The 23561-nt window shown below is 40.6% G+C and overlaps 1 protein-coding gene across 9 annotated transcripts in view; it reads right to left on the minus strand.

The window, feature by feature from the left end:
* The window catches only part of TENM3 (teneurin transmembrane protein 3), a 2356642-nt gene that overhangs the window by 575599 nt on the left and 1757482 nt on the right, over positions 1 to 23561 (minus strand). For 2 of the 9 annotated variants that reach the window (XM_090036136.1, XM_090036137.1), the window contains exon 1: positions 19340 to 19536. The exons of 6 other annotated variants lie outside the window; for them this stretch is intronic. The gene's annotated coding sequence lies outside the window, so the exon portion shown is untranslated. Of the gene's footprint in view, positions 1 to 19339; positions 19537 to 19718; positions 19856 to 23561 lie in introns of those variants that run through there. One more of the 9 variants, XM_090036138.1, reaches the window with a different exon arrangement.

Below are 23561 nucleotides of genomic sequence, written 5' to 3' on the forward strand. Positions count from 1 at the left end.
TATAAATTGATCAAACAAAAACAGAAGCAGACATGAGAAAACAACATGAGAGTTTCACAAACACTAAAATGACAGAAAGAGCAAAGACTGATTAACGTGGAACTACAGAAGTCCATAAAAATCCAAACTGAAAGAACCCAACAACAATCTAACAATGTATGACCTCTACAGGCCACTCAAAGAACACTAGCTGACATACCTAAAAGATCACATTAGTAGTGGCACTAGATGTTGTAGGGAAACCCTCTCAAGCCTGATGCCTGACACTTCTACCTGTTGTTACAAGGACTGTATGGAATATAATATATCAGTGATTTCCTAACTATGGCTCATGGACCAAGAGTCATGCAAAGCAGTGGCTCAGAACCCACAGATCATCATGAGGTGCTGGCTCTTTTCCTTTTAGCTACTATATGGAAGTAAAATACAGCTAAAAAACAAACTAATTTACTAATAGTACTTTTCTAAGCAATGGCTGTAGTTGCCAGAGGGGTATGTGTTTACAAATCATAATGAAGGTGATCCATAACACTGTATCTTCCATAAAGTTTAGTTCATATATGACAGATTAAGACTTTCCCACCCTTCCCAGCGCTAAAATACTATCATTTCCAATAAAAGTGTGTCAAGTGATACACCATTTTCTCCATATAAGCTGACTACTTGAATATAAACAGCATTAGAGTAAGATTCTTAAAAAAGAATTCTCTTTATGTAGTAGGAATCTGAGCTTGTGGAATCATCTTCTTTCTCAATAACAGCTTCCATCTTAAATTTAGACGAAGAAGAAGAGGGTATGCCTGGGGCAAGCTGAGGGCAGGGAGAAGCTGAATTCTACAACATACAATCCTCTTCTCATGCAAGTCAGAACAACTAAATGCCTAGAAGAAATTTACAACCCTAATTTATGCTCAGGAAAGGCAGCCAGACTTACATTAGGAAGCTTCAACCAAATTCCTTTGTTCAACTCCTCTTTATAAATACAGTAAAAGCTCCTTTAAGCGGCACCTTACAAGCCAGCATGTTCTATTAACCGGTATGCTGGCTTGTAAGGTAAAGTGAAACCAGAAGCGCCCACTGTGGCACTTCCTGTTTCTCTGAGCCCCAACAGCCTGGGGCAAAGCAACCTGCGCTGCCGAGCCCCCATGGCCCGGGGCATAGCAAGCTGCGTGGGGCCCGTGGGAGGGTTGGCGATGCCGTGGAAGGGCCAGCAATGCCCTGGATGCTGTGGGAGAAGCAATGGCCCAAATAGGCAAAGCCGCCTGTTCGGGCTGCTCAGTTAACCGGCATATTTTGTTATCCGGCACCCCCCATTCCCCATGGGTGCTAGATAGCAAAACTTTTACTGTACCAAACATAATTTAGATGTAGGACAGAACAAAGCTGTACTTATCCTACAAACTTAAGAAAAGTACAATTATGAAATGGGATAATATTATTGCTTTCCTGAGCCATACTCCTTGGCTTCCAGATAATGTAAGAATTACTTCCAGATACATTAGGGACAGAAGTGACACATAAACCACTATAAGTGATTGTAAACTGGTTCAACTCTATAATACAACAGAAGTTCACTGCACATAAATCGCTTTCAAAATAGCCCAAACCGGTTTAAGATAAACCTGGATGGACATAGTATCATACTTAACTGATTGAGGTTAAATTGATTTGTTGAACTTCTGTCCCAGGTCCCCTCCATATTCAAGTTAACTCAATATCCCAGCATACCATGAAGCTTTACACCTCTCACGCAACCCCCCCTCACAGAGTGAGCAGGCTAGCCTTGCTCCAGCTGTTTGCTCCAGGGGAGCGGGGACACGTGCTCTGGCATGCCCTGATGTTTGGCATAGGCCACTACAGGCATGTCGCTGCATTTCCAAAATCAAAAGTGAATGTCTAGTCACATGCTTATCAGTTCAATCGAAGTAGCTTAGATTAATCTGCAAAGACTGACTCGATTCAGCCTTGGGCTTCTGACTGTCTGTATTCAGCCCTGGAGATCAAGGCTTCCAAGTTAAAAAATCTTCCAAGATTTGTTTGTTAGCAATTCATTATATAAGGGTCTTTACGTACACTCTGAGGGTAGGTCTATATTACAGATTGTGCATTGCTATCTCAGCTAGCTAGATTGGGTATCAGTAGCAGTCTAACAGTGGCGGCACAGAACTCAGCAAGGGTCCAATTTACCTTGCCACAGCTAGATTGCTACCAGTATGTTAGTTAGCTGGCTTAAAGCTGGCTCAGGTATTTGCAACATGCTGCAGATGCAATTTCAGCTGCAACCAGAAGGTAGACGGGCACATTCACCATTTTAACTGAAATCAGTAGTACTTTCCCATTAATACTAAAGGAAGCAGAATCGGGTAGCAGAATTAAAATTAATAAATGAAGAATTAAAATTAATAAATGAATTACTGATTACAAACTTTTTTTTTTAACAAACTCTTTTTTTCAAATATAGACAGCATGAATTTCAGTAGAGATTATTTATATGAAAATGGGCAAAAATGGGCAATTTTTAAACCTGGGGAAACAAAAAGCACTTGACAAAACAGTTTTAAAGCAAGGCCCCTTTAAAGAACTGTAGCCAGATAGAGTTTGACACATTACCTTCAATCTCTGCAGAAATATTCATGATTGTCTTCAGAAAAATTCAGGCCAAAGTTACAGGGGGAGGGCAAAAAGAGAAATTTACAATGGAAGAACGCAGAGGCATAACTAAGAATGTAAATGCCTTGGAAAGAGATTCTGTCAAGTACCACTTTTGGCACCATGGGTGAAAGGGTCTCTGCTGAGCACCACAAGAATGGTGGCCAAAGACTAGGAGCCAGAGTCCACAGCTACTGCTGCCACAGCACGGTGTCCAAAGGGATGGCATTTCAGCTTCTCCCATATATCACTGCCAAGAGCTGGTGCCCTACTCACTCCACCCTTGTTATACTACTGGAAAAGGATTGTTGTGTGGTCATAATTATCCCATACCTAGTTATGGGTATGGACATTCCTAGTTATGTCTCTGTCTCTTCAGTTCTAAATTGGAATCAAAATTGGAATCAGAATACATGGATTCTTTTCTCAGATCTGTAACAGATTTACTGTGGATGGGAGAAAAAACATCTTTCTGCATCTCTACATCAATGTCAAAATGAAGATAATGATATTTACCCACTTCATAGTTTTTACGAGCCCCAATAACTCTACTGATAATGTTTTTTCATGAGCAGCTGAAAAAGAAGAAATATAATAAAAGGTGCACTTTAGCCTTATCTAAGGTAATTGCATTACTCTTAAAATTAAATGAATGTCAATGTCTTTACAATTGTTCTAGAATTTTAAGGTTCAGGTTTAGGACCATGAAGTAGGCAAAAGTAGTGAGGGTAATTATGTGAGGAACGCTGTATTAGTGCAAATAGGAGAAAAGAGAGCAGGCATGTTTAAAATAGAAATGTGTCCATTTAATTGTATTTTATTGGAATGGTATATTAAATTCAAACTTTTTTCATTTATTAAATGCAACCCTCCCCCCCCAAGAACCACTGAGCATTTGTACACATGCTTGTGCCCGGAGCTGCAGCACATGCATTTGTGTACACAGCGAAACGTGAGTCAGCGCTGAGAAAACTGCGGCAGCGCATTTTTTAACTAAAACATATCGAAAGTGTTTTAGTTCAAAAGCGCACCGCTGCCATTTTCTCAACGCTCACACGCATTTTGCCATTTATACAAATGCATGCATTGCAGCACTGGGAGCATCAGCTTGTATGCGGAACAGACTAGATTAATCGAGCCTGCTCCGACGCGCTGGATCTCTGACATGTTGGAGCAGACAAATATATGTGTATAAATGCCCACTAGGAGGGTCTGAAATAGATTCACTTTCGCTCAAGTTTTTAGTGTAAGGACAAAAGCACCTAAGTGCTTTTTAGATCTGCTCCTATTGCCAAAATTAAACCTCAAGGCCCCACTCTGCAACATCTTAACCCTGAATGCACCTTAATTTTGTCAGATGCAGTTTCCAGCATTAATATTTATCCAGTGATTGTTTAGACTAAATAATATAAAAAGACCTGGGAACAGAGACTGGAACCCAGGATTTTCTTCTCCCAGGTGTGTGCTCTAACTGCTAGACTAGAAAGTCATTCTCACAGTCTTTTTCTGACTTAATTTATCTTTAATTTTTTGAGCAGCTTCAACAGAAAGGGGCAAAGAGTGCTGCCACTAGCTTAATGACAAGGGCACCCTCCAGGAATGCATGGGAATTGAAGGCAGGTGCCTTACATCATGTATGAATGCTCTAAACACTAAGCCATTGTTTAAAGGTGGGCCACTGGCACTGCCACTTCAATCCTCTCCTCCTTTTCCAAGTGTCTTTTATAAACAAAAAAGTGACTCTCTCTATTATTTGAAATGAAAGGGCTTAAGAACCTTCCCTTGAGAACAGGATTCTGGGCTAGTAATTCCAAGTGGAGACGGATTGCCAAAAAAAGTGTCAAGCAAGCCTGAGAGTGGCCAGATTTCAGACATCCTGGCCTTCAGCATTTCCTTAAGTGGTTCTTTTCTCTAAGTGCTAAATTTAGGTGGCTCCCTGCCACTGCTGGATATTTTAAATCAGATTCTGAGGTGCTTCACTTTCCCCACACATTGTATAAGGAGCCTATATATGTGATTCCAGACTGCCGATTTTGTTACAGGAGCAGCATGCACAGAAGCATACGGCATTGCAATTCTGAGCGTCACAGTGCCTAAATCCTGTTTTGGATCCAGGCATAAGTCAGACCACTGGTAGTTCTAAGCCAGACACTAAACAAAGGGAAAGAAAAGACTTGCAGTGCACGAGTTGCATGAGTTTTTCTAGCTACAACACGGTACTATGTGTTTTCCCCAGAACTCACCACACAAAACAGAAGCAATAGCAGTGATTCCACAACACAATAACAAAGGCCAGTAGCATTAATTTTTTTATAAAGAATGTATAACTCTAATGACTCCATTAGGCCAGCCCTGTACAGACAGGATGGGGTATCCGTCCCTTTCCACCTTGTGGTGGAGGTCCAATGCAAACAGAATTGGGATTGTGCTGTGCAAAGAAAAAACCCAGATATCAGGCAGATGCAGATCGTCCCCTTGCAATGCAGAAACTCAACTTTAACTGGCCATTTGTTTAAAAGTGGGGTACTGGCACAAGCACAAACAGCAAAGAAGTCTGGGTAACAGCTGCATCATGCAGTGCAATTCTCCTTCACGGCAACCTATACTGTATATTCTAGGTTACTGTTCTCATGAAAAACTGCTAAGGGGTGCAGACCGCTAACTTGATAGTATGTCATGGACAACATATACATGTGTTTCAAAGAACCAGGAATGAGCATAACAAAGTCTACAGGAAGTAGTCTTGTAGTTCTTAGTATCAGAACTTCCATCTAGTCCATCTGGTCATCCTACTCTGCTTCAACTGAACTCTCAAGGGGAAACATGCACCAGTACTGAATTCCAAGATCGGTCATACAACTTGGATGGAGGTGTACTGGGTCACTGCTTTTCTTCCAAAAAGTTATGTATGTGAAGTGATGTAGGTTGTAGATTGTATGTGAAGAAAAACATATTTCCCTACTGCATAAGTAAAGACATTTATCTTATTTCCATTTTCTATATCTTTTGCTTAACCTAACCTCCGAAGCTACTAATCTGTTAAACTGCTGGGTTTGAAATATGAGATAAAACAAAGAGAGGAAGAAAAAGAAAGGACACAGTAAGTTGCCCACAATGTATAAAAATTGCAACTTTGCTACTTACATGTTTTAAGTAATAATATTTTTAAAACCCTGCTTGAGGTACCCTGCAGTTAGGCTGTCGTTTCAAAATAAAAAGGACTTGGAATCTCTCTATGTTCATTCATGGATATGTAGAGGGACTCAGAGGAAGGGAATATCTATGCCTGTAATTCTGATTGCAAAAAAAAGAAAAAAATGCAACACAGCTCAAAAACACCACTAGGAAAAGTAGAAATTAGAATTGGTTATTGGCTGATAAACAGAAAAAGAAAAAGAAAAGGGTTCGGCAATGGAGTCAATGAGAATACATAAAAAGTATGAAAAAATGCTTGTTTTGAAAATTCTTAAAATGTACTACTGAGATATCTAGACAGTGACTTAAAAAACCTGAAAATGGAATGTAAATACAAACCTCAAATGTTGAGATTTTATTTCATTATTCTTTCATATAATGAAAAGGATTCACTACTATTCTGCATAGAATACATTTTCAAAATACAACAGAAATGATTATACAAAGAAAGACTAATATGAAAGCAATATAGTGGCATTTGACCCTTTAAAATTAAATGTATGAAATGCTTGCTAAAAAGTTTTAACTAAAAACATCTTGAATTACATTTGATCAAAATGTTTACAAAGATCTGGTAAATAATACTGGCATCATGGCTATGTACAAATGCTAAAATTAGTGCACAACTGCTCCTTTTGGAACAGTATGAGCAAAGACAAAATCTTATGCGTGCTAAGAGGTATACAAAATTATCTGCATGTTTCTAGTCTCATTTACTTCAAACAGGACACTGATGTATGTTAATGTAGGAAGACAGAGTTATATTTTTGGATCACATCTAGTCTACTAATTGCAATTGCACATATTATAATTTGATCATAAAGCATAAAAATCAGATGTTTGGATCCAAGATTAAAGAAGCCCTTTAAGATGCATCGTTTTATTGCTCTTTTCCTATCAGTGTAATTCCTGTTAAAGAAAATTCTGGCCAGGAATTATACCTTCCAGTTTTGTATAAACTTCTCTTTACATTTGGAAAAAATGTCTGAAGGAGTGAAAGTTATTACCAATAATGCTGTTTTCTTTATTCTTCTCCCCAAGGAGAACCTTACTGATTCAGAATCCAGTACTACAAACTCTAATGCTTGTTGCATGGCCTTTATATGGACTAACTGTAGGAAAATGCTTAGGAAGAGTACAAAATATTGTTGAAAAATGTTACATGTTTGCAAAGCTGCAGAAATCTTAACCTCAGGTACTACCATCTTTCATCTGTTCTCAGAATATAGAAATGTACCTGAAAACAAAAAGTAATCATTAATCAGAAAGTAATGATTAATATGTTTTAGGTCTGTTAGCTTTATGACTGAATGAAAATGAACATCATTAACTGTGAAGCAAAGCTGATCATATTTTTTTGCACGTATTCATCAGTTTGCCCTGAAATGATATTTAATTAATATCTTATTAACACTTAAAGCGTTTTGGAATTCAGTACTTCTAATGTAATAGTCTAAGTGGTTAGACATTGGGGTGAGATATTTTTAATACTCTCATTGTAAAGTACCCATCATATTAAACATGTATCAAAAACATTAACTTACAAAATTGTCTGATCTATTTATTTTTTTTCCTTTTATCTCTCTACTATTTTCTTCAAACAGTCTCCACTGTATATAACAAGGGATCTTAATTCTGCTTCTGTCATACAAATAGTCCCACTAAATTACAAAAGACTATTTAGTATGGGTGGGTAGACAAAGATTTGCCTCAAACAAGTTAAATCATCCCAGTGAAGCTACACTTGACCAAACCTGAAGGGAGTATGGTCCCAGTTCTGACATTATTCAAGCAAGTGTAATGGCTTATGCAACGCCCCCACTAACTTCTTAAAGGAATGAAATTAAGCAATTGCTAGTCTGGTGGTATTTAATAAAACTTCAGTGTGCTGTATCCTCATATCACAGATTTAAGATCCACTGTATAATCCCTCACCAAGAAATCACAACTTATCCTCACCCCTCCTCTCCCCAAAAAGATATTCCTTTAAAAGCAACAAACCCATTCCAACAAACCATTGCTGACATGAATAACCCCTATTCACCAGAGCAACCCCACCTCATGTAAGTAGTTTACAGGTGCAGTGATGCAAAGGATTGGGCTCAACAACAACTAGGCAAAAACTGCTCAGTTCTCTTCTACCTGTACTGCTGTTACCATCACAAATTGCTGTCTATGAACAAATTAGAGATTCACCCAGAGAGAATCATGTATTCATAGTACTTAGGATCAGAAGGGATCTAAACAGATCATCATGTACGACCCCCTGCCCCAGGCAGGAACAGGTGCCAGGGTCATATCACTGAAGCCAATATTTGTCCCGCCACCTCTTGAAGACCCCCAAGGTAGGAGAGAATACCACCTCATTTGGGAGCCCATTCCAGAGCCTGGCAGGAGTAACTGTAAAGTGATGTCTCCTGATGTCCAGTCTGAACCTTCTAACAATTTGTGGCCGTTGTTCTTAGTAAACCTGGGTGATGCCAGGGGAAAAAAGCCTCCCCCAGTTCTCGCTGGTACCCCCTGGCAAGTTCTCTCAGCCTTCTCTTGTGGAGGCTGAATAGGTTAGCCTCTCTTTGTAGGACCTGCCCCGCTGCCCCTTTGTCCATGTGAGTGGCCCTCCTCTGGACCCCCTCAATGCTAGCCACATCCCTCTTGAAGTGCAGCGTCCAGAACTGGACGCAGTACTCCAACAGTGGCCTGACCAATGCTGCATAGAGGGAGAAGGATCACCTCCCTGGACCTGCTTGTGATGCATCTGTAGATGCATGACAAGGTGCGGTTAACCTTACTGAGCACTTCCTTATATTTGCAGCTCATGTCCGTCCTGGAGTCAACAATGACTCCAAGATCCCTTTTTGCCACCGTGTTGACAAGAAGGGTGTTCCCCAGCCTATAGATGTGTTGCTGGTTCCTTTTCCCAATGCAGCACCTTGCACTTGTCTGTGTTGAATTCCATCCTATCCACATCCTCCCAGCACTTTTAATTTGTCTAGATCTAGTTGGATTCTGTCACTCCCCTCCAGCGTACCCACCTCGCCCTACAATTTGGTGTCATCAGCACATTTGGACAGCGTGCATTCCATACCCACATCCTGAGGCCAAACTTCACTGTAAATATGTATTAGACCAAGAGTAAGCTAATAGATGGAAATACACAAAATAAATGAATAGATCTAATTTAATGATTCCGTTCTAGAATCAATAGGTAACAGGAAAGTGCTGTCCGACAATTCACACAACTGCTCAGTTACTGTTAATTTAAAAAAATGACTATGGAAAATCCATCCCTATTAACAATTTAAGTTTCTTCAGAGTATTTTTTTGATTTCATCAGGACAACGCTTTCAAAGGGGATTCCCTCCCCCTGAACTCAAGTAGTGATATCACCAATATTTTTATCCTTCATAATTAAATGAAATAAGGTACACTAGTAACTTACAAAAAAGTTTGCTCCAAATAATTAAATACAAAATATTCTGAAGATGTTCCTAAAGTAGGCTTAAATATGCTGAATTCCTCATTTGGACTATATTGCATAGGGGTAAAAACATTTCTGTCCTTTACAGGCAAAGAACTAGATTATGGCATCTCACAGGGACGGGAAAACAATTTTTTGCCATCTCTTTCAGGTCCCTCATTTATAACACCATATCAAACAGTTAAAATATCCTATTTCAAAAACAAATGTTTACATAAAACACTTTGAAGATATTCAAACTTTTGCAGTACTGCTGCTCTAAATAAGTGAGGGTTGACCTATGCAGCTAATATTAAATTTAGAAAATAAATACATGTCTATACTGTATGCAGCCTAGCTGGAATTCCCTTGATTAAATATACTAATTAATTTAGCCATGGTGTGTTTTGTATTATAATTTAGCATTTATTTATGAGGTCCACATATTCAGTCTACTGGATTTAATGACTGTACTATATTTAAACATATCATTAAAAGTGCTAATATTTCATATCATGCCCTAATTAGCTTTGTTTGGTCATTTCATGAAATAAATAAAATAACCTTTAGAACTCAGTTTTATTAAAAGGATGTATATGGGTATGCATTTCTGTGAGGCACTTAAACAGTTCAACAACATAATTATATCTATTTCATGCTAAACAACTGTTAATATTCCAGTTTTTCCTGTGCTCCAAGGCATTTTTTCTCAGTAAAGTATTTTGGAGGCTGCAGTTGTAACACAGTGCTTCTACTTACTGTTTTCAAGTTTCAAAACAATACAATAGAATTTATTCATTCACAGATGATTCTCTAGTTTTTTTCTTTTTATAGACCAATTACTAAAAGTAACTGACTGGCTAAAATGGATGGAAGGTCTATAAAATACGGCACAAGCATGAACATTTCCATTTAGGATGAGGACTTTCCACACAGCCTAATCATGTGAAAATGGCTGAAAGATATCAAGCATCCTGACCTCCCACTTACCTCACGGAGAGTTTAGGACCCTGTCTTCCGAGAGGTGCTCAATACTTCATGACACTTAGTTATATATTTATGGAAATCACAGCAGTACACAATTTACCAGAAAAGGAAAGGGGGAAAAATCATCAAGCTGTGCTGCTTGCTTAGACAAATATTTTTTCTGGTCAGTATTCATATACAGAACAGCCTGAAAGACTCGTTTTAATTCAGCTTCTCTCAACTATTTATATCTAGCTCTCAATTTCATCCAACTATAAATGTCATGAGTCTACTGCACTAACAATGCTGAGATAAGATGTGAAAAGCCATTAAAAACCTGATACAGTCTACATAATCTTTACCCCCCCACACACACAGACACAGTGATCAATAAAACCGTGTTAAATCATGCTCAAAATAAGAGATGAAGACTTATATTGCTGAATGGCTCCATTACCCTAAATCCTGATTTGCTAACTAGTTACGGATGAAAGACAATTAGATCTGAAGTCTCACCTAAAGGTCTGTGAGTTTGATTGTCAAATACAAGCTGTAAATCTCTAACACTCCTGAGAAAAAGTTTGGAAAAAAGTAAAATAGCCACTATCTGGCTGATTAAAATTCAAAGGGTCCACTTGACACAACAACCCATTAGGTTACTGTAGTTCAGGTACAGCCCAATGGTTCTCAATAGTTCTCAGTGGATCTTTTTGGCCTTGAGATGCCCCCTCCTAATTTTTTGGAATTTAGGCACACCCTGGCTCAGAACCACTGAACTAAAATATCACTTGTAGCAGGGGGGGCGCGGAGGGCAGTGAGGGAAGAGGCCCTCACCCCACTGCTTTTTCCATTATCTGCCCCCTCCTAGCCCACGGTCTGTACCCAAGGGAAGCACTGCTTCCTTGGGGTCCAGTGCCAGCAACCAGAGCCCCTCCTACCAGCCCTAGAAATACAAGAGAAGGAGAGGAGGAAAGGGAAGGAGGACAAGTCAGGCTAAAAAGTGCAGCCCTGCAGCCTCATGTGGAGCAGGGCATGTTACTATGGAGCAGGGCATGTTACCAGGAATACAGGGGCAAGAAGCAATTGCAGGCACTGCTTGTCTGTCGGATGCTGGGTCACTTGGTGCCAGGAGAGAAGAGGAGCAATGGCTTATGTCCTAGCACACAGACTGGCAGCACAGCAATTTCAGAAGGATCCTGTGGCACCCTGAATAAAAATTACTGCAATAGCCAATGGTATGCCAGGGAACAATGTGTGGTTAGCAGCATTTCTGTTCACCTAAATGACCAAGAATCCACTTAGTATTGGATCCACTAGGCCAGCCTTTGGCACAAGAGTAAGACTTTGAATTCATGGTTCTGCACCAATGGGAGGACACCTCACCCAGTATCCTACTACATCCCATTCTGTTTATTCCTGACCAATTATTAACATTCCAAAGATTTTTCCTCCTTGCCACTTCTATAAGATTTTATGAATGCCCACTAACTCTCAGCCAAATTTCAATACACAGTGGACACTAATAGGTTCAATAATGTTCGTCCATTAGTTACATGCATTCACACACCACTACCCAATCTTCTGACATGGAAATGGGAAACATCACCTGAGAAGAGATAGGAAAGATACCAAATGCTTTATGTTTCAGTGATGTAAATAAAAAAGGACATTTTAAAAAGATAAAATATACTGACTTCAATACTGACTATTATTTTCCGCTTTGTCAACCTCACTAACAGTGGCACGGACAATCTTTTATTTTTAAACACAAAATTAAGGTCAGTGAAAAACATTAATGTTCAAAGCAGCAGCATCCATTCAAAAATGTCATGCTATGAGTGGAAAGACTTAAATTGCTTATATTCTGCTTATGACAGAAATGATAGAAATTAAGGAGTATTTTATCCACTGATAATTTGTCATATGCATAGAGACCATGAGCAGGAAACTCAGCTGATATAAATCACCATCACTGTGTTGATTTCAATGAAAGCATGCCCATTTACACCATTTGAGCATCAAGTCCACTCTCATGCCTCACTAGTCCTTAAAGGATTATGAAAAAAACAAAACAATCCAAACATACCCCACTTAATTTTGTCCTCTTAATTTTTAGCCCGTAACAGTAGTCTAACATTAAATTTACTGATAGCACTATATATGTTTTATAGGTTTGCTAGGAAAGTAAAAACTACTTAATTTTAAAGGAACTACAGCAAGTTTCAGTGTTACTTATCAACTTTATAGTTAAAATAATTTTATCATATTCTGATGCATAATAACTAAAATAAATATAACATCTGATATTAGTTGGTAATTAGGACATGATCCTATTCCTATTATTTAAGAGCCTGATTCCATTATTTATATAATAAACTTTTGTGACCAGTCTCTTAATTTTTTTTAGAAAGCAACATATCTATGGCATGATAGAATAGTGAAAAATGTCAGTGGCAATAGGCTATTGAATTTAATGAGAACAGGATCAGATCCCAAATCTGAACACTAAGCAAAGTACTCTGCGCTTTTCTGTTTACTAATTGTAATGAACATTTATTAGCAATAATGTTTCTTTAACCATTGCACTTTTCTACTTCTGACTATTCGTTGACCCAAAACAAACAACATGAAGGACTCCTATGTTTTAAGAAACTATTTATCCTTTGCTAAGTTGGTTCATGGTGAATAATGTGCTGTTTACATAGCTCAATTTATTTTAAAGATTCCAAAATGTGGTAGTCTATTGCCGTTCTCTCAAGAGAAGGAAACACATATTTTATATGCGTACTTCACCAATTTTTGCCCTGGCAGTAGTCTTCTTAAGCTATCAACATCTGTAAAATCTGAAACACAGAAATAAAACATCCCAGACCCTTACTGTTGTGGTGTTCAACTTACTGCTATTGAAAAAGGACTATTTTTATTTTAAAAATTCAACTTGCTTATAGTAAGTAATATAGTTACTTTGTCATATCAAAGTGCTGATTTGTTTTTATACTACATATTTAAGTCAGATGCCAGCATCAGTAGATAACTGATTTTTTTTCTTGTTGCCAGTATGCATATTAAATTCCAAACATCTCTCCTGGTTCTTACTTTATTATAGAAATAATCATCTTACTTCCATGCTTAAAGCAGTATCAATCAGTATTTTATATATTAAATGGTTACACTGAATTTCTAAACTCAGGTAAATAAAATTAAATCTCAGAAATATTAAAAAATTTAGTTTAAAATTGTAACTAGATATTAAATAGTGGTCTACTGCCACCTTGATGGACATGCAGCATATATTCACGTTAAGATTTATATCTTGATGTCAAAGTATAATGGACCCTTAAAAATCAGGCAATTAATTTAAAATTAACAAAGTGTTAAAAACTTTTTAAGTCTAAAAGGAATCTTTAGGCAAGAAATTTAAAGGAAATATAGGGATTAAATATTAATTTATACCAGAAAAAGTTACTTCTCAAAAAAGTGATATCTAAAAAGTTTACAAAATCCAATGACTTTGCTGCATAAAGCAATGAACATCACAGAAGGGTTGAAAATGCATATTTTACGTTTGCACATTAAAGGGACAGCAATTCTTTGCTTGTGAATCATGCACTGAAGCCTCGGTTTTCTTTTCCTTCTCAATAAAGAATGGGCTATACTGATCTTAGCTTCATGTGTATCATTATTATGGGAAGAAATACTTTAAAGAACACAAAAAATAAAAGTTGACAATCACATTTTGAACAAAAAATTACTGTAATTTTTATACCATTTTGTAGGGAAATAATTAAGACATACTACCACTACAGTTTCAATTAGTAGGTTAAATAAAAGAAAATGATAGGAGGGAGAGAAAATTCTCATTTTAAATAGTCTCTGTACACACTATTTTTTCCTACCAAAGAAACTAATAAAAATTTGGCAAAACATAATTGTTTGTTTTTCTTAAAAGCACACACACGCATGCGCAAGGATTTCATAGAATGAGGAGAAAGGACACTAAAATAAAAGGACACTAAAATAGCCACTACACTGTATTACACACTGATCATTTGTACTATAAAAGAACATAATACGTATAAGCATTAAAGCAGCCAAACTGCACAATAATTTGCATCCTTGCTAGGCCTAATGATTTCAGTGGATATGCAAATGATGTCAAGCAACACTGAATTTATTTCAACATTTTCTAGTCTCCTGGATATAATTTAATGGTTTGTTTTGTCTAATGATATGCATTAACGTTTACAATTAACTTGTGTCCAGATACATGCAAACTAAATGTAGATAACACTAAAGACTGTATTACACTAATGACAGCCACAAATTCAAGGGCTGCCAGTTGATCTTTAACTTGTTTGTAGTTGGTCTTAAGCTCATTTGTGTATACACACACATATACCCACACGCACACACCTCCTCCTGTTCCAAGACCCATGACATACCTTGGCACTACAATGGCAATGTCTCACTCTTAACTCTGAATTTTCTGCCTTGTGTCAGTTAAAGAACTTAATGTACATCACTTTTATACGAAGAAAGGCTTATGACAAATTTCAATACACTGCATAAGAGAAAATATATATCACGCATTTCAGTCTAGAAAAAGGTTCCAAGATACAGCTAACATGTGGAATGTTTTACTCTGTGCCTTGGAATATTTCTAAAGATTGCTGTCCCTGTTGCATCTATGTCAACTACAGTATTAAGATGAATATTTACTGCAATTTGACGTATGCGGGTCTTCAAGAGCTAACACTGACTTTTCTATATTAAGCAGAATTACTTAAAGAACTGTAGAGCAAAAATGTTCAGTTTGTGATCCTGTGATTACGTAAAACTGTATCTCTGAAAACACTTGTATTCGGTACTCCAGAGATAACAAAAATACTTCCATTTTCCAAACTGAAGAATTATCATCCATGTGTTTAAATATAAAGGGTACGCCATACAGAGAAACAAATAATTGTTTATAACTAGAGATTAAAAAAAAAAGTTGGTACACCTCACTGGCTTTTTGTTTGTTATTTTTAAGAACTTACCCCTTCCTTTCTTTGCCCTCGTTCAGCACATGAACTTGGTTTAATATTAACATCCTGGAATAGGTTGTACTGAACTTTAAATATTTATATATCACGCTCAGCAGTAATATTTGAATGTGCAGTTCTTGTCTATAACAAAACGCTGATAAAGATGAGGTAGAAGGTATGCAGACAGAAAACATAATATGCAAATACCACAGCAGGGGCATGAACATCCACTATCCTTACTGTTTTTAGAAAAGGGCAAAGAATTATCTCCCTGTGTATTACCTTTCATTGCTTGTGTTATAACTAGCACCTCATACAGTCAAGTCACACAGCAGTAGGCTTATACATTGTACACAAAGACCATTCATGGTACTTTTGGCTTAGGAAGCTAAAAATATGCATATCTCTCTAGAAGACAATTATTCTAAAAAAAAGTCTTGCAGACAGGTGGTGTTACAGCAAGACATTATTTTTATATTATACCTATCGTTTCGCATTCTACTAAAATATGGACTTTGAACCTAAACAATAGTTCAATGACAACATTAAAAATATATGTGCATGGATTTTTTTTTTTGACGAGGTGCCTCATTTTTAAACTATTCTATCATGCTAAATCAGGCCACAGAAAGGGCACCTGAGTTGTGTGACCCTATACTCTGAAACTCTTAGAAGTCATAACACTTGTTTTGAAACAAATGACTTCTCAAGATGGAGCAGTCTTGCTATCAATCACCAACAAGTTAATTCTACATAATAAGGCAGGTTTGGATGCAGACTGATACATTGTGAAATGCTGTATCTAAAATTGATTAGAACAGCACTCAAAATGAATGCAGCCCTCCAAACCACTTATTTGCTCAGAAACATTAATCTCAATTATAAGGAGAGCTTCATAATGGTAATGCTTGGTATGAAAAAAGTATGATATAAATCAGGTTTTATAAGACATAGCAATTAATCAGTTTTAGAACTAAGAAAAGGAAAGCCGTGTTAAAGCGCACAATTCTTTTATGTTACTCTTTTAAGTTCTGGAGGTTACAGTACCTTTAAACTGATTTACTTTTAAAAAATTGTGTAGCTGACAATGCAGAAACCCACCTTAGCTGTGGGCTTTTAAACACAATTTTATTACAAACTGAAAATTTTTATTATAAATTGAACGGACATTTATAGATTAACATTATAATACCATAAAATCACAGTGTTTGTTTTTATGTTGAATACTACAAGATACTGTATTTGTGCTACTTGTCACTCAGGCACTGAAAGACAACATGCCTCAAAAGTGCTCCCTTAGTTCAATGAATTAGGAAGAAGTTTCTTTCATCAAATCAAAGTATTTGTGATAACGCAATGGAATTCTTTGATGAACAACCTCTAACTAAATAAACTTCCAGAAGGACTAATTTCAGTTTATTTAAAAAAAAAAATCACAAATCTCACTACACTTGTTAGCACAGTAAACTTGTCAAAGGAGTTACAGCAAAACAGGCAATAGAGCAAAATATCTTTAAAACAGAATTAGGAATGTTATTTATTTCTAGTTTCAGTGTCCTTCTGTTCCATGTATACTGTATTTCATACCTACCCTTGTAAATCTAATCAAGCAAATACAATAATTATACATAGGAAAATCTCTCAAATGTAAAATTATTTGGAAGATCTTATTCTTTATAATATTACATTCTTTATAATTCTTCTTGCAGTATGTTTTGGGTGGGCGATTTTTTTTTTTACAAGTTAGAATTTAGACAAATGTTGAACACAAAACAGAATAAATTCACTCTAATTTTAGAATTCAAGCATTTTCTGTCTCTAGGTCTCACCCTAGGGTTACTTGCATTTTCTTTCAAGTCTGCATAGCCCAGTGTCCCTCCATATACAGAACCTGATCCTGTAGGATGCTGAGTTGTCTCAGTTTTTACCTGGCCTAATCCAAACCACATAAAAGTAAATGGGAATTTCTTCACTGATGTGCAAGAGCTTTGCATAGGGTTCACTGATTCCAGTTAAGAGTGGAGGGTGCTCAGCATCTTGTAAAACTGAACTGATAATTTTCTAAACTAACACTTTTATGAGATGATAGAGAAAATGTACTTTCAAAATTTTACTTCCTAATATTTATATGGGTTATCTGTGATACCTGCTGTTCATTTGCAGTTCAATTTATCCCTTTAAACCCACTTTCTAGTATTATATCCTGTTTTCTTTGCTGTTTGTACAGAGGATAATTATTCTTGGCTCAGAGAGGCATAACTGAAGTACCAGTCTTAACTTGCTAACTAGATTATGAACATTATTTTGCAGTTCTCCTGTCCACCCTCCCCACCCCGCCATATGTTTTAAACAAACAAAACCCCACAAGTTAAGCTAGTGAAACGTATATTTCCAGCAAACCATGCCTTTCCTCCCCTGTTTTCACTCATGATAAATTAGTTCAGTTTTCCTTTAAATTAAAAAAAAACACTCTACATGCCCCACATGCACACAAATAAAAAACAAATTATCTAACTACATACACGAGTACCCTTAAAAAGATTGAAGTTTCCTAACTTACCAGGTTAAGCAGGTAACCTACAGGTCTATGACAACAAACCACAGCAGTATAATATTAAAAAAAAAGTGTCCAATGTGTTGACAACTTTAAGTAATTTACATTTTATATAATCAATAGTTTATGTAAGACCCTTCAGTACATTTTTCCCATTATATACAGGCATGTTTCAGTTTACTACCCTATGTGTTGAAACATTTTCATAATCTTTTTATGCATAGATTAGTAATTCTGAACTTCAGGGGGATTTTCTTGGGGGGAGGACTGTTATTTTCTTCATAGAAAGTACATATTACAGTCTCTACGGTTTTAAATTCCTCTCACTGATTATCTTATACAGGTGTTATCCCTGATCTTAAATAGATGCTTTCTTCACTTTAATATTACACTTAAAACCCTGTGCATACATTTTAGCTCTTCCATACCGTAAAGCAAAGCATTGTGCATCTATAAATATTATCTGTAATAAATCAGATAGCAGAGAAAACAGATCTATACCAATGTAAAAAGTTAAAGGATGTTAAAGTCCGATGCCGATAACACTTGGCTAATACAGATGACAAACTACTAAAGTCCTCTTGCAAAAGAGAGACTATTTTAAATGTTCAGGTGAGCCATCAAATTTGAAAATTCGACCTAGCAACGGAAGAAACCCACAGCGAGAAGGGACCGGTACTAGAACTTTTATGATCCCATTTCCACAGTTATTCCATTTTTTAAAAGTATTTTATGCGGTAAATTGCTTGCCGTATAAAACTTCTTATCCCATTGCATAAGGGTCTGGAGTTACAGCATGGAGTGTACAAAGCATCTTCTTTGGAGAGAAAGAAGAGGAACCAAAATAGAGGAAACCCAAGTCCATCTAGAGAGAGAGATACACATATACAGACACGGACACGGACACACACACACACACACACACACACACACTTTGAAATCTCCTTGCAGTCACTGTCCCTTCCACTCATATGCCACCACTGGCAGGTATTCATCAGCTCACTAAAACCCCTATTCCTGTCTGCTCTCTTCCTTCTTTTTTTTTTTTTTAAATAACAGAGAGGGGGAAATATACCCACCAGGTAAAGCTTGCCCAGGTTGTTTTTTTTCCCTGCCGTGTGAGCAGCCCACCCGGCCGCCTGCCCAGCTCTGAGAGGACGGCCACAAAGGCAGGGCTCCCGCCTGCACATCACAAGCCAAGCAGGTCTGTGCGTTTCAAAGCTCCCGCGAGCCAAACTAGGACCGGGGTTTTTTTATTTGGTTTTTGTTGGGGTGGGTGGTTTTTTCCTGCCTTCCAAGCGCAGAGCCGAGCCTGGCCCCCTTCCTCTCCCTCCCAAGTCTCCCCAAGTGACTTGAGGAGAGGCAGGAAGTTGGCAGGAGCCAGGGCGCCCCTCCTGGCGCGGGGAACCGGCTCCTCCCGGCCCCTAGCTGGAGTTTCTCTCGGCGCAGCGCCCACCCCCGCGCGGGACTCCCCGCTTCCACCGCTCTTACCCGGCGCACGGCTCCGGCAGGGCCAGGCTGGGGGCGGCAGCATCGCCCCGCGCGGCGGAGCAGGCGCCGCGCTCCCTCCGCTCGCCGCCTCTCGCCGGCTCCGTGTGCGAGCGCCGGCCCCCGCCTCGCCGAGGGGTGTCGAGCAGGCAGCCGCACCGCCGCGGCCGGCTGCAAAAGTTGCCGCCGCCGGAGAGGACGCGGGAGAGGAGGAGGAGGCGGAGGCGGCGGCGGCGGAGGCGGAGCAGCAGCCACGTTGTGCAGGGGGGCTGGGGCGGGGGGAGACGAGACGAGACGACACCACACACACACGTATACACATGCACCAGCTGCAGCCGGCCCAGGCACCTGTCCGCCGCCCCGCACCCCGCGCGCTACTCACCGGGGCGGCCAAGCGCTCCAAGTTGCCCTCGGGGCGGGGGGGACACTTAATGCCGCCGCCTCAGCCGCCGCACCGGGGTGCCCGCGGGGAGCGGGAGCGGCGGAGCGCAGCCCACCCCGCAGGCTCTGCTCCGGGGGCCCGGCGGAGCGGGGCCTCCTTCCCCCGCGCTCCCATGCTGCGTCCAATCAGGGCGCCGCTGGCGGCGCCGCGACGCGGGGGTCAGCCGCGACCCGCACTTCGCGCTGATGAGCGGCGCTTCGCGGCTTTCTGCCCTGATGAAGGGGCCTGCGCGCCGCTGATTGCAAACGCTAATGAACTTACGGCTCCATGACAGAGCCTCTCCCCGCGGCGGCGCCGGGGGGGAGGGGGACGGGGGACTGCCTCACCCCCATCGCGTTAGGATGATGGCGATTGCCGCTACTGCTACTGGTAGTGTGGGCACGCGTGTGCTCCTCTGCTCTGGCCCGGGCCGGGGGAGGGCTGGCCGGGACACCGAGCTCTGCCTTCCCCCTGCAAGCCAAGCCTTTCCTAGTCTTGAACCAAGACTTCTGCTGCTCCCCGGGTTGGGCAAGGACTGAGCCACAGCGCTGCCTGGAAGACCGATGCTCACTGAGACGCGGGGGGCGAGCATCAGCCTCCCCTGTCTGCAGGGCCGCGCCAGGAGCCCCAAGCCCTCGTGGCAGCGGCTAGACCTCCCCCCCCCCACGCACACACACGCACACCCACACCCACACGCACACACAACAGCTCGGAACAGCTGGAGTGTTTGGTTCTGGGCCTCTTCTCCAGGGCAACGGGCTCCCGTATAGAAGCTCTCCTCTGGAAATACAACTACATTTCCCCCAGCGCGCGCGCGCACACACACCAATACACACAGAGACATATACACACTCGCAGGCACAAACATACACGCGCACACACACACGTATAGACACAAGCACGCAGACATATAGACACTCCAAGACACAAACGTAAAGACACACACGTAAAGACACACACGCACACTCGCAGACACGTACACAGATATAGACACACAGACACACCCGCACAACACACGCATGCACACATAAAGACACAGACACACAGACTCGCTCGCAAACATCCACGCACACGCACACACATATACACACACTCGCAGGTACCAACGTATAGCCACACATACACACGCGCATATAGACACAGGCACACACATATACACGCTTGCAGACACAAGCACACAGGCACGGCGGACAACTCCAGCCCCCGCTGCTCCTGCTCCCACGACCCTGCCCCCCGAAGCCAAAGGCCAGGAAGGCAGAGCAGGCTCACCTTGGCACTGACACCCCTGCACGCCTCCCCCCACCCCGACACAGGGAGACAAGTCTCCTTCCCCCTTTCTCTGCCCGAGAGAAGTTTGCCACGTGAAGTGTGAACCAGGCAGCCCGGCTCTTTCAAAAGCTGAACTCTGCTCAAGTTCTCTGCTACGGGACGGCTGATTTTTCCACCCCCATCTGAGATGCATCTATCAGCCCCCGACCCCATGATGCTAGACGCACCCCTATGTTATCTCCGCACCCCCTAAGCAAGCTCCTTCTGCTCCCCAGATCGGAAATGACCGCCAATAGCGAGGAACAGGAGTAAGTCTGTTGCAGCTGTTGCTGCGACTTGTGATCCACCTAGCGAGTCTCTCTTCTGCAGTGTTTCCCCTCTCTGCTTCTCATTGCACTGGGGGGTGAGAGACAGGGTATCTGCATAAGGACCCCCTATACATTACAGCAGGTCCTGCTCCAAAAAGGACCGATCATCTCTCCGCATGATCAAACCCCCACATTGCAGCAAGTGGAATAGCCAAATCCACCTGACTCAGCCCTCTCTTACGTGGGCACCCAAAGGGTCATTTCCAAGCCTCCACCTAACAGCAAACAGTCCCGGTATTTTCTGCTAGAAAGGACTTTCTTTCCTGCTCCGGCCAAGTTGCAGCAGTGTGAGCTCAGGGCTTTAAATGCCTCCAAACAGTTGTAGATAAGTTCGTGGAGGTACTAAAAATAAAGCAATGGGTCTGGAATGAATAATTTACCGCCGGCTCGGGTGCGGGTGGCGCTACTTAAATGGTGGGGATTTCAGGGTAAGAGGCAGGAAACATAAATATGTCTCGAGCAACAGTTCTCCAGGTTCTCTTTACACCCCTCCTGGGCTGGATCATTTTAACACTTACCGTGCAATGGAAATCCAGGAAGAGAAGCGAGCACTTTAAACCTGCCTCGCGATTAAAACACATTTGGGGTCCCTACCAGAAAAGCAACCAGAATGGGGGGAGCGGACCCCAAAAATGTGAAGGATGCCACACTGGTATGATATCCAAGCATATTTGACGTGTTAAACCCGAATTTCTACCAGGCATAGTAAGTGCCTGCGTGCAGGATGAAGTTCAGTCTTGCAGCTGAACTGAAAAACAAGACTTTGGATCCCATTTTTCTTGCTTTCATCTGCTTTCTTCTACCGTGACAAGAAAGAGGCTGTTCTCGCTGGTGTTGAGCCCACACCCCTGTTAACATGCAAAAGGCGCCCGGAAAGGTGACAAGGCATTTGCTTTGCCTTAGCCAAATCGACTTAGCTAGAACCCAGCCGAAGTTTTTCTCCCCTCCTGCCCCAGTGAATGAAGACGTTGCCGGGCTGCACAGACACACACCGCAGTTTCTGCCTGGATCAAAGCCCAGCGGAAAAACAACAAATGTCAACTACTGATTAAGGCAGATTTGAAGTTCATAGTAAATTGTTTCTAGTACCCTAACTTTAACACTACCGAAGGAGTATTATTAGCCTACTACAGTTTAATTAAATTTCAGCCTTCAGAGTTTAAACTAATTTAAGAAGTGTAAAGTCACATTTGTTTTAAATCTCTCTGGGACAGTATCCTTCTAATGTCAGCCATTAAATGTGACTAAACTTACTGAAATCACCGCCTAGCCTTTTCATTCCCCCCCCCTTTTTTTAAGAAGTTTTACTGTTTTAGGCTGCTAATAAGCTTTTAATTTTGTCGTGCAAGTGCAAGAGAATATGTACTGCCTCGATTAATTCAGCTGGGGGACGTCGTTTTATGGGACTATCAATAAATCTTGCTCTTTTCTGGGCTCTAGGTGTTCAGAAGAGAGAGAGGAGAATGGTCTTTGACACAAGACAGGCTGGCTCCAGCACTAATCTACCAATAAAACCCGAAGAGGAGGTAAATTCAAGACAGTTATGCACTTTTCAAACTTGCTAAATTACTTTAATGTGTCCTTCTGCGTGCGTTAGCTCAGGCTTTATGCGCCGGGCAACAGCACAAAGCTTGGAAGCACTTGCTGTTTCTCCACTTTTTAAGATACTCAAGTGTCTGAAAGTGAAATAACACAAAGCCCCTTCGCTGTCAAATGCCACTGAAATACAGCTTATACAAGAGGAAATTGTTTCTAACCACCGATTTTGCTTTGGGGGTAAGCATCAAGATGCGGTTTAGGGCAGTTAGATCAGAGATTGCCTATATGGGATCTAAAGAGCTAGCTCGGTGCATTACTGTGGATAAGGATAAAGCATGGGGGGGGGAAGGAGGGGGGGCGGTTTCAGTTGGTCCATCAATCTTGTTGCTGACCATAATGTGACAGTTACTATTCCCATTTGTTCTTGGTACAATTAGCCTCATGGTTTGTTTGGTTTTTTTTTTTTTTGAATCCCTGTGTAGGCTCAGATTGATACTGAGTTAACAGCTACATAGTATCTTTTGCAAATACAGAGGAGTTGTCTCCTCTCTTTTGCTGCCCTTTTATAGTCTGCCTCTGTTTATGGGGAACCTGCATCCCGCAGCACTTCTGCATCAGGTTTCCCCAA

Source organism: Crocodylus siamensis, chromosome 2, assembly GCF_052110815.1.
Source record: "Crocodylus siamensis isolate JL-2025a chromosome 2, ASM5211081v1, whole genome shotgun sequence".
In the NCBI taxonomy this organism is placed as follows: domain Eukaryota; kingdom Metazoa; phylum Chordata; order Crocodylia; family Crocodylidae; genus Crocodylus; species Crocodylus siamensis.